Below are 11,273 nucleotides of genomic sequence, written 5' to 3' on the forward strand. Positions count from 1 at the left end.
CACTATTAAGACCACAGAGATTGAGAGGTGGCACAGGATTGTGTTTTCAGGAGAAGGCTGGGATTCTAGTGGGCCCACTGGGGCAACCTCTGCTCACTGGTGCCCCCCATACCCCCTAGACTTGGATGCCTGGCACAGTCCTAGAAAGGGCTGGCCCAGAAAGAGATGATCAGGAGCACCTAGGAAAGGACTTTGGGCATCAGTAGGGCTGGATGGGGGCAGCAGCACTCAGGGGTGGCTCATTTCAACTTCCCTCTGGGGTCAGGTCTCAAGCCTGGCAGAGAGCTCAAGAGAATGATTTTTAGGAATACCTTTGAAGAAGCCCCCGAATCCCACCCCGACTCCCTCCTTCTCTTAGGGCTAAAGGACTGGAGGAAGATATGTTGGCTGGAGGGTAAGACTATGGTTGGAGGGTTGATTTGCTCCTGGCACCTTAAGGGTCCTCTGAGGTGCTCCTGGCCAAGGGTCTCCAGTACAGTCTGTCCCACCGGGATCCATGGACGCCATACCCACCGGCCTACCATTGCACTGGCTGTGCCTGGCTCCTCCTTGCAGGAGAAGGAGAGTAGAGAATTTGGGGCCTGACTGAAGCAGTGTGGAGAAGAGGTCCACCCAAGTCCAAAGGGAGGGAGTACGATGGGCCTGGCACAGAGAGATAAGCACACACCACCAACGCGATGCAGGCATGCAACTCTGCGCCCACAAACACACCCAGCTGGACCCGATTCCCGACGGCCCCTGCGGCTCCCCCCCCCAACCCCCGAGGGAGCGCAGCACCTTCAGGGCGGGGGCGGGGGGCACGTGGCCACGAGTCCACGGGATTGGATGGGGGCGGAGGGGAGGCGCGAGAAGGGACTAGACGGGGGTCTCCCCGCAGGGGCCCAACCGCCTCGGGATAGGTTGGTGGCGGGGCCCCAGGCACGGGGTTTCCGAGGCGCCCCTGGCTCGGGGCAGTTTCCAGGCTGCAGGGGCCGGAAGGAGAAGGGGGGGGCTGCGGCTTGGCCCCGCCCCCACTTCCTCCCAGCTTTCTGGCGCTTTCGCTTCGCTTTCTCCTCACAAGCTTCGGGGAGCCGCGGGAGGCCGATGGGCCCTGGGGCCCCCCCCCCTCCCGGGCCTTTGGGGCCCCCTTCCCACCGTCTGCCCCCTAAGGGCATGGGGCCCACAGGCGGCTGGGGTGGTGACGATGGGGGCAGTGGGGCGGGCTGGAGGGGTAAGGACGGGGGGGGGGGGGGGGGGGGGGGGCCTCGGGGGAGCCTGGGGCGGCCGGCCATTTCCTCTGTGCTTCGGCCCTGGAGTGGAAGGGGGACTCAGCCACCCTAAAGGCCCGAGCCTGGGGGGGGGGGGGTGTCACCTTGGCTGCCCTGGGACTTTGGGAGAGGTGGGGGAAGACTGAGCCTTTGGGTCGGGGTTGGGATGGGGGGAGGGGGGTGACCTTGATTGTTCTGGGCCCTGAACCCTGAACCCGTGGTTGTTTGTAGGGACCCTGGGATCTAGGAGGGCCTGGGCCTGGAGCCTGTGGGGCTGGGGGGGTAGGGGGGGGGCCTGGGGCGGGCAGCCGTTTTGGATTGAGGATGAGGGGCTGGGGCCAGGGCCGCCATTTTTTCTGCCTACTGGCCTGAGCCAGTGGGGTGAGGGGGAGAAGTGACCTAGCTTGTTCTGGGCCCCAAACCCGTGGTTGTTCGTGGGAATCCTGGGATCTAGGAGGGCCTGGAGCCTGTGGGGCTGGGGGGGTAGGGGGGGCAGGGGGGGGCCTGGGGCGGGCAGCTGTTTTTCAGATTCCTTTGCTCCCTCCATCTGAGGTTGGGGGTTCCTGTCCCCGGGTCCTCAATCTGTGTTTGTGTGGCACTACAGGAATTTGCGGGGTTTCTGTGGCTGCTGCCTCAGGCCCTCAGCCTGGGGGTGGGGGTAATTGGAGCCCCTTTCTCTTGCAGATGTAGGGCCTGCTGGATTTCACTTCTGCCTTCCCTCCCCCCAGAGGCCCTGCCCAGTGTTGTCCCTCTGTGGTTCCAGCTTTCTGGGGAACCAGAGGACCAACACTGAGCTGGACCCCAGGACAGACCTCCGGACAGCAACGAGGATGGACAACCCAAGCCATCAGCAAGCAGAGCAGGAGAAGGAGCTGGGCGCTGGGGGGGTGGGGGGGCGGGAGGCAAGTGGGTCTGTTCAGGATCCTGCAGGGGATGGGGGCACAACTATCTAGCCTTTTGCTGGGCAGAATTTGGGACACAAAGCTTCTTTGGGAGGGAGGCTGCGCTGCTCCTTGTCTTCCCCTTTCCGCTTAATGTCTGGTCAGCCTCAGTCTGTAGAGAGAGAAGGCTCCTTGACCTGGAGGATTCCAGAACTTCTGGGCTGAGGGGCATGGCAACAAGGTCTTTTTAAAAATGTGTGACCCGAGGGGGAAAACTGGCTTAGGGAACATTCCTATGAGGCCTCAGTCATTCTTACGGGGTCTCAAGCCTGTGAACTATGGCTTTTCTTTCTTTTCTCCTGCCCTTGTAGACAGGATTTTGTGCTCCTTGCCTTGATTGGTGTGTGTTTCTTTTGTTTTAGTCCCCGTTCTATTTTCTCATTATTTTTAAAATCTTATTTTTAACGACTTTCTTCTTAAATTTTGTTCCAAGTTCTTTCCCTTTCTCCCATCCCTTTCTCCAGCCACTGAGAAGGCAAGCAGTGTATTAATTATATTTGTGACTCATGCAAAACACACTTCCATATTAGCCCTATTAGAAAAAAAAAGTGACAAGAGTACATTTCAATTTGCACTCAGAGTTCATCATTTCTCTCTCTGGAGGTGGACTGCATTTTTTCCTGATGAGTGCTTTGGAATTGTCTTGGATCATTGTACTGATCCTCTGGCGTCACAGTTGATCCTCATGAGGACATTGCTGTTAGTGCGCACAGTGATCTCCAGTTTCTCCTCACTTGCTTTGACATCAGTTCACCTGAGTTTTGCCATGGGTTTGGGAAACTCCTCTAAGTCATTTTCCCCAGCACGATAGTACTCGGAAGTACTAAGCCACAACTAGTTAAGCCATTTCCCAATTGATGGGCATCTCCATTTCCAGTACTTTGGCACCATAAAAAGCAGCTCTAAATATAGGTCCTTTTCTGTTTTCTTCTAGTGTTTCTGGGACATAGACCTAGAAGTGGTATTGCTGAGTCAAAGGGTATATTTGGAGTTTTATAGCTCTTTGAGCCTAGTTTCAAATTGCTTCCCAGAGGGCTTGGGTCAGTTCACTCTTCCATCAACCTTCATTGGATGGTGCACTGAATAGAATGCTGGGCTTGGAATCAGGACATCCTGAGTTCAGATGTGACCACGTGACTCCAGGCAAGTCACTTCACCCCGTTTGCCTCAGTTTCCTCATCTGAAAAATGACGTAGAGAAGGGTATGGCAAACACAGTACAGCATCTTTGCCAAGAAAACCCCAAATGGGGTCACACAGACAGTTGAAAACAACTGAAAGCTAGGACAACTGGGAGCTAGGAAGGACCTCAGGCAGGAACCATCTAGTCCAAGCCACGCATAAAAAGACACATTCGTGTACCTGTTTTTCATTCATTCCCTCCAGCTTTTGCCATTTCCAGTAGGTGTGTGGTATTTCTTCAGGTTTTGAATTTGCCGGCATCTAATCAGTGGTGATGGAGAGCGTTTTTTCATATGATTAGATAGTTTTGATTTCTTCTTCTGAAATCTGCCAGTTTATATCCTTTGATCATTTATCAAATGGGGAATGACTTTTATATCTTTCTATGTGACTCAGTTCTAGTCTCAGTACATATTTAAGAAATGAGGCATTTATCGGAGAAACTTGGTGTAAGTTTTTGATACCGCTTCAGCATCTATTGTACCTTTTTAACAAAATGTTGTTTCCTCAACCATCTCTCTTTAATTTGGTCTATTTTTGCTTTGTCTGAGATCATGATTGCTACCCCTGTCTTTTTCTAGTTCAGCTAATGCATGTTAGATTCTGCTCCAACCCTTTATTTTAACTCTGTCTATTACTGGTGTTTCTCTTGTAGACAACGTATTTGTCTTGTAGACAGTGTATTGTTGGATTCTGGTTTCTATTATGCTATCTGCTTCTGTTTTATGGGTGAGCTCATCACATTCAGTTAGGATTGTTAACTGTTTTTCCCTCCATCCCATTTTCTTCTGTTTCTTCTTTTGATCCTTTTCCTCCTCAAAAGTCTTATTTTGTATCTGACAACTCCCTCATTTAATCTTTTCTCCTTTTTGTCATCCCCTCTGTCCCTGTCCTCTTAGGGTCTTTCCTTTCTATTTTCCTTTTGAGTAACTTACGTTTCTGTACCCAATTGCATGTGTTTGTGTGTGTGTATACATACATCTATATCTATATCTATATGTGTGTGTGTGTGTATACACACACATGTATATGTATATATGTTCCTTCTTTGAACCAGTTCTAATTAAGAACTGGTAAGGTTCAAGCATTGCCTTCCACCCTTCCCTCATTTTCCTCTCCATTATACCCTCTTTTATGTGGGAAAATTTCCCCCATTATGCTTCTTTTCTCCTTTTCCCAGTGCATCACTCTTTCTCACCCCTTCATTTTTTTCACAATCGTTCTAATAATCAACTCACACCCATGCCCTCTGATTATGTGAACTTTGAACTGCCCTGATAATAATAAAGTTCTTAGGCATTACAGGCATCATCTTCCTATGTTGTTGAGTTGTTTCTCAGCCGTGTCTGACTCCTTGTGATCCCCCTTGGGGTTTTCTTGGCAAAGATCCTGGAGAGTGGTTTGCCATTTCCTTCTTTAGGTCATTTTACAGATGAGGAAACTGAGACAAACAGGGTTAAGTAACTTGGGCTAGGCCACAAAGGTAGCAAGTGTCTGAGGCTGGATTTCAACTCGCAGAGATGAATCTTCTTGACTCAGGGCCCAGTGCCCTATCCTTTGTGCCAACTAGTTGCCCATCATCTTCCCATGTAGCAGTATAAACAGTTTAACCTTTATTATTTCTCTTTCCCGTTTGCCTGTTTATGATCCTCTGGAGTATTGTACGTGAAAGTCAGATTTTCTCTTCAGCTCTGATCTTTTCATGGGGAGTCCTCCTTTGAGAGTCCCCTGTTTCATTGACTATCTGCTTTTTATCCTGATGGATTATCCTCAGTGTTGCTGGGTAGGTGATTCTCAGTTGTGATCGTAGCTCCTTTGCCTTGAGGAACATCACAGTCCAAATCCTCGGATCCTTTAATGTGGTAGCTGCTGAATGTAGTAAACTGTAGCTCCACAATATTTGAATTGTTTCATTCTGGCTGCTTGCAGTATTTTCTCCTTGACCTGGGATCTCTGGAGTTTGGCTATGATGTTCCTGGGATTTCTATAAAATAGTCCTTTTGGGATGTCTTTCAGGAGGTGATTGATAGATTCTTTCAGTTTCTCTTTTATGCTCTGCTTCTATGATATCGTGGCAGTCTTCCTTGTCGATTTCTTCAGATAGAAAGTTTAGGCTCTTTCTGTGATCGTGGCTTTCAGGTAGTTTGGTAATTCTTAAATTATCTCTGCTTGATCTGTTTTCCAGGTAAGTTATTTTTCTGATGAGATCACATCCCTTTCTGTTTTTTCATTCTTTTGACTTCGTTTTATTGTTCTTAATGTCTCATGGAGTTGTTAGCTTCCACTTGGCAATTCTAATTGTTAAGGAATTATTTTCCTCAGTGAGCTTTTGTATCTCTTTTTCCATCTGGCCTGTTCTTTTTTAAGGAGATCTTTTCTTCAGTGAATGTTTGTGCCTCTCTTACCATTGGACCGATTCTGTTTTTGAGAAGTGTTATTTTTTGTGCCTCTTTTCCCTTACCAAGGTGTTCATTCTTTTTGTTCTTCTCCTGTGCCATCTGGATCCAGTGGCCTGATATTCATCAGGACGGTTGGAGATGGCAAGTCATGTCATCATCTTGATGTCACGGTCCTCTTCAAGAAGGGAGGACAAACACAACAACAACAATTCTTTTTACAATTTCTTTCATCTTATTTCTTTTCCCAGTTTTTCTTCTACCATTCTTAGCTCTTTCTTTAACCCTTTGAGGGATTTTTGTTGTTCTTGGGTGCAGTTAGCATTTTTATTTGTGGCTTTGTTTGTAGCTGCTTTTCACATTGTTGTCTAATGAGTTTGTCTTGGCAGGGAAGACCCTGCCACCATACTAGTTTCTTATGTTCAAATGTTGTTGTTTGCTCCTTTTCTGGCCTATTTCTTGACTCTGAGCTTTATGGTAAAGTTGGGTCCCAAGCATCAAGCTTTTTTGTGTTTCTTTTCCCTGAGCTTGTCCTGGGGGTCTACAGGTTTTTGGTGCTTCTGAGGTGGTGCCATCCTGGGAAAGGTGTGGTCCCTGCTTTCTTGGTCTGTACCCAGCAGAGGCCCCTGGCCCCTTGCAGCTACCTGCACTAGTATTCTCTTTGCCATGGAACTGTGACCAGGGCCCCTATTCCCTTGTGACTGACCCCCAGCAGTCCTCTCCCCCCAGGAAGTGCTACCCTGAATTGCATGTGGGTAATAGAGTTGCCGAATAAGTGCCAGCTGTACTTGGTGCCAGCAGAGGGTCCATTTTTTTCCTGACCAGTTGCCCAGGCCCTCCCCTTCCCCCCACTTGCTGTCTCTGGGCTGAGAGCTCCCAAAAGTGCTGCTGCTGCTGCTACTCCATGTGTGGGCTCTGGACAGGCCTTCACTCTGGTGTCACAAACTTTTCCTGCTGATCTCCCAAGTTTTCTTATACCGGAAAAATGTCTCACTCTGACCTTTTGTTAGTTATGCTGCTTCAAAATTTGATTTGAGATGTGACTTTAAATTTGTTTGGAGTTGGAATGTTGAGAGAGTTGAACTGGCTTGCCTCTAACCTGCCATGTTGCCTTAGCTTCCCTTGTTTTCTCATTCTTATAGGCTGAGCAGCTGTGGCCAGTTCATTTGACTAGTGACTGAGCAGCATGCCAAGCATGCATCAGGTAGGTTCAGGGATTCTAGCAGAGCTGCCACTTCCCTCACCTTTCTAGGAGAGGGAAGGAATATGCCATCATATGATATCTCCTATGTGCCACGTACCGTGCTGAAGGGTATTTACCAATGTTATCTCGTTTGAGCCTCACAACCACCCTGGGAGGTAGTGATGCCCTTTTTGTATTTGAGTAAAGTGAGATGGATACAGATGAAGGGACTTGCCCAGGGTTCACAGTAGCTAGGGAAGTGTCTGAGGTCTGATTTGATCTCAGGTCTTCCTGACTTGAGATCCTGGGTTCTTTGCACCATGCCCCCTCGATGCCTCCTGTCATTTTCTGTCAGGTGGTATGCCTTCCTGCTCCCCATCCACTATAGCCACCTAAACGGTTTCATCTGTCTGTCTGACACGATGTGACAATTGAACGTACGCTGTTTGTCTGGCTCCCTTTTTTCCCTTTCTTGCCTCCCTGTCTAGAGGGAATCTTCATGGTGACCACAGTCATCTTCTGCAGGCAACTGTAGCTGTTCCAACGTGGAGGCCCGAGACCACTGAAGCGTCAACAGAATCTGAAAACTGGAAACGTGTTTTAACTGTCTCATCCTGAAAGTCCCTTCTCAACCCTTCCCTCCTGTGAAAAACCACGACTCCAAGCAGTGGAGAATGGACCCATTTTATAAACTGGTGTTCTCTTCCCTTGGGAGCCTGGACTTCCCCTACTGAGGAGAAAGCTGCCCCAGGGACATACTGTAGAACAGCAACATGGAGAAAGACCAGGCCTTCATGGTACTACTAGTCCTAGAAGAAACTTCAGAGGAAGTTTCCGAAGAAACTCCAGAAGAAACAAAAGCCCCAGCCCCTCCCCCCATAATAAAGCTTTGATTTTACAAGGTCCCTTCTCTGATGTTATAGCAAGTTTGACTGCCTAGTAACAAAGCAAGGGAAAAGAGACGTTTTATTCAAAGTGCTACTAATGAAACAAAAGTGTTGCACACGTGGGGCGGGCAGGGGCGGGGGCGGGGGGGAACACTGGTGCCCAAATGGCCGTTTAAAAAAGTTTTCCAGTACCAAATCCTGTCCCCCACCCTACATTGAGAAGGCAAGAAATACAATGCCTGTTTATACATATGAAGTCATGCAAAACATTTGCACGTTAGCCACTTTGTGGGGAAGGAAAGGACAGAAATACAGAAATGTTTTCCCTGGAAGTGGATTGCATTTTTCATCATAGGTCCTTGGGAATTCTTGTGGCTCATTACATTTTAAACTGGATAGGTATGCCTTTGGCAGTTGATGATCAATGTAACGTTGCTGTTATTTTGTACAATGTTCTGCTCACTTGACTCTGTATCAGACCATGTAATCTGTCCCTGTTTTCATGAAACCATCCCCATCATCATTTCTTAGAGCACAGCAGTATTCCATCATGTGAAATCTCACAACGTGTTCAGCCACTCCCTGATTGATAAATTGCCAAATGGTTATTCTAACAGCACTGAGGCCCTTCACATAACGGGGAGGGGGACAACGTTCAGTTGACTCCTCCATCTGTTTCTGAATTCTAGAGAAGGTGATGCTGCATATGTGGGCAATGTTTGAGAGTAAGCTGCCAGTCAGTTGGCATTGAATACTATGTTCCAGGCACTATGCTAAGCACCAGAAGATAAAGAAGGCCTCCTTTTAATAAGTGAAATGTCTGGGACACAACTTGGGGTATAAATTGGGGGCAGTCTTAAACAAAGGCAAAACAAAGGGAATAAGGATTGGGAAAGGTTTGTACAAGGTGCATGTTCAGCTGAGAGATCATGTAGGATGCGGAGATTAACAGGGAAGGTCTTCCGGGCGTGGGAGACAGCCAGGGTCGATGCCTCGAATCTAGAGTTCTGTTCAGGGAATAGTAAGGAAGCCAGTCTTGCTGTATCTCATTACCTGAGACTGTTCAACGTTTAAGAAACCTGGTGAGGTGGAAACCAGGTTATGTAGGTCTCCAACATCAATGGGATTTTGTGGTCCTAGGGGTGATAAGCCACTGGAGTTCGATTAAGTGGAGGGGTGGGCATGGTGACTCAGTGGGACTGATGGTCTAGGGAGATTTGACATTTGAATGGAGAATGGACTGGACGTGACAGGAACGCTGGCAGTAGTCCTACCATGAGTTAATGGCATCCTGCTTGAGGTCCCTTATGAGCTGCTCATTTTTTCCTGCCTTTTCCTTTTACTGCTCTCTCCTGGTCTTGCTATTTAGTCATGCCTTTTTTTCTTCCCCTCCCCTCTATATGGTGCTTTGGGAAGTGGGAAACCGTGGTCTGCACTCTGTCTTCCCCTCTCCACAGATTACGTGTGATATCTAAATAGTAACTGTTTCTCTTTTACACAGGAACCCTAAGGATCTTCCCCTCCCAGTTTGATTTTTTTTTTTACAATTAATGGGGCCATTCCTTGAATAACTTAAAGAAGGCTGTTCATTAAATGGGTGTATCTCTCACATAGTGAGAATGTGATACAACCTTAGCCTGAAAGGGCAGGGTCTCACATTGCATCCTGGTTAATCTCCAGTTGTTCAGATGAATATTAGGCCACCCAGATGGCTCAGGAGAGGAAAGTGAGGTTGGTGACCTTGCACAGCCCTCATTGAAATCAAAGTCATCTGCAACTCATGTTATGATCTTGATGTCATGGTCGTATTCAAGAACAAAGTACAAACAGCAACCATAACCCCAACTTGTTTAGCCATTTCCCAATGGATGGGCATCCCCTTGATTTCTAGTTCTTGGCCACCACAATGAGAGCTGCTATAAATAATTTTGTACATGGAGGACCTTTTCCCATTTTTGTGATCTCTGGGATACAGTCTTAGAAGCGGTATTGCTAGGTCAAAGGTTATGCATGTTTTTGTAGCCCTTTGGGCATAGTTGCAAATTACTCTCCAGAATGGTTGGATCAGCTCACAGCTCCACCAGCAATGAATTAGTTAGTGTTCCAACTCTCCCACATCCTCTCCAACATTTATCATCTTCCTGTTTTGTCATGTTAGCCAACCTGAATGGTGTGATGTGGTACCTCAGAGTTGTTTGATTTGCATCTCTCTAATCAATAGTGATTTAGAGCATTTTTTCATGTGACTATAGATAGGTTTTATTTCTTCCTCTGAAAACTGCCTGTTCATATCCTTTGACCATTTATCAGTTGGGGAATGACATGTATTCTTGTAAATTTGACTCAATTTTCTATATATTTTAGAAATGGGGCCTTTATCACAGACACTTGTTGCAAAAATTCTTTCCCAGTTTTCTGCTCCCCTCCTAATCTTGGTTGTATTGGGTTTGTTTGTGCAAAAACTTTTCAATTTAATATAATCAAAATTATCCATTTTGCACTTCATAATGTTCACTATCTCTTGTTTGGTCATAAATTTCTCCATAAATCTGACAAATATACCATTGCTTGCTCCCCTCATTTGTTTATAGTATCAGTCTTTATACCTAGATCATGTATCCATTTGGACTTGCATATGGTGTCAGGCTTGGTCTATGCCCAGTTTCCACCACACTGTTAGCCAGTTTTCCCATCAGTTTTTGTCAAACAGTGAGTTCTTATCCCAGAAGCTGGGATCTTTGATCTAATAATCAAAAATTATTTTTCTACATAATTTTGTACAAATCTCGCCCACTTTGCATCAATTCATAAAGATCTCAGTTTCTTCTAAAACTTTTCATAGTTTTTTCTGGCATCATAATTATCCATCATATTCACATAGTGCAATTTTGTTAGCCGTTCCCCTAGCATCTTAGTTTCCAATCTGGTTACAGGTCCTTTAATTCTTGTCTTTTGATTCCTTTGAGGGTACACACATGGCCTAGTAGTGGGATAGTTAGAAATTGTTTTCCAAAATGGTTACAGCCTCCAATTAATGTGCCAGTTTTCCCAGAGTCCTTCCATTGTCTGTCATCTCATCTCTCCCAGTCTAGGGATGAGGTGGAAGATCAAGATGACTTGAATTTACATTTCTCTAATTGTTAGTGATTTTTTAGCTTTTTTTCCCCTCATATTGTTGCTGAAAGCTTGGATTTCTTCCCTTGCAACCTTCCTGTTCTTAACCAGCTTATCTATTGGGTAATGGCTTAGTTTTATAAATTTGAATGAATTCCATGAATATGATATGAGCTCTTTGTCAGAGAAACTTGCTGCAAAGATTTTTTCCAGTTACTTGTTTACCTTCTCATTTTAACTACATTAGATTTGTTTATGCATGAAGTTTAATTTTATATAGTCAAAATTGTCTTAATTTATCTTGTGTGATCCTCTCTATTGCTT

The 11,273-nt window shown here is 46.5% G+C and overlaps 1 long non-coding RNA gene across 1 annotated transcript; it reads left to right on the plus strand.

Moving 5' to 3' along the window:
• Positions 1-6,887: 6,887 nt before the first annotated feature.
• Positions 6,888-7,853, plus strand: LOC140515637 (uncharacterized). The gene is made up of 2 exons (XR_011971111.1): positions 6,888-6,969; positions 7,437-7,853. It is a non-coding gene; the product is annotated as an uncharacterized lncRNA (long non-coding RNA).
• Positions 7,854-11,273: the final 3,420 nt, after the last annotated feature.

This window comes from Notamacropus eugenii, chromosome X, assembly GCF_028372415.1.
Source record: "Notamacropus eugenii isolate mMacEug1 chromosome X, mMacEug1.pri_v2, whole genome shotgun sequence".
NCBI classification, from domain to species: Eukaryota; Metazoa; Chordata; class Mammalia; order Diprotodontia; family Macropodidae; genus Notamacropus; species Notamacropus eugenii.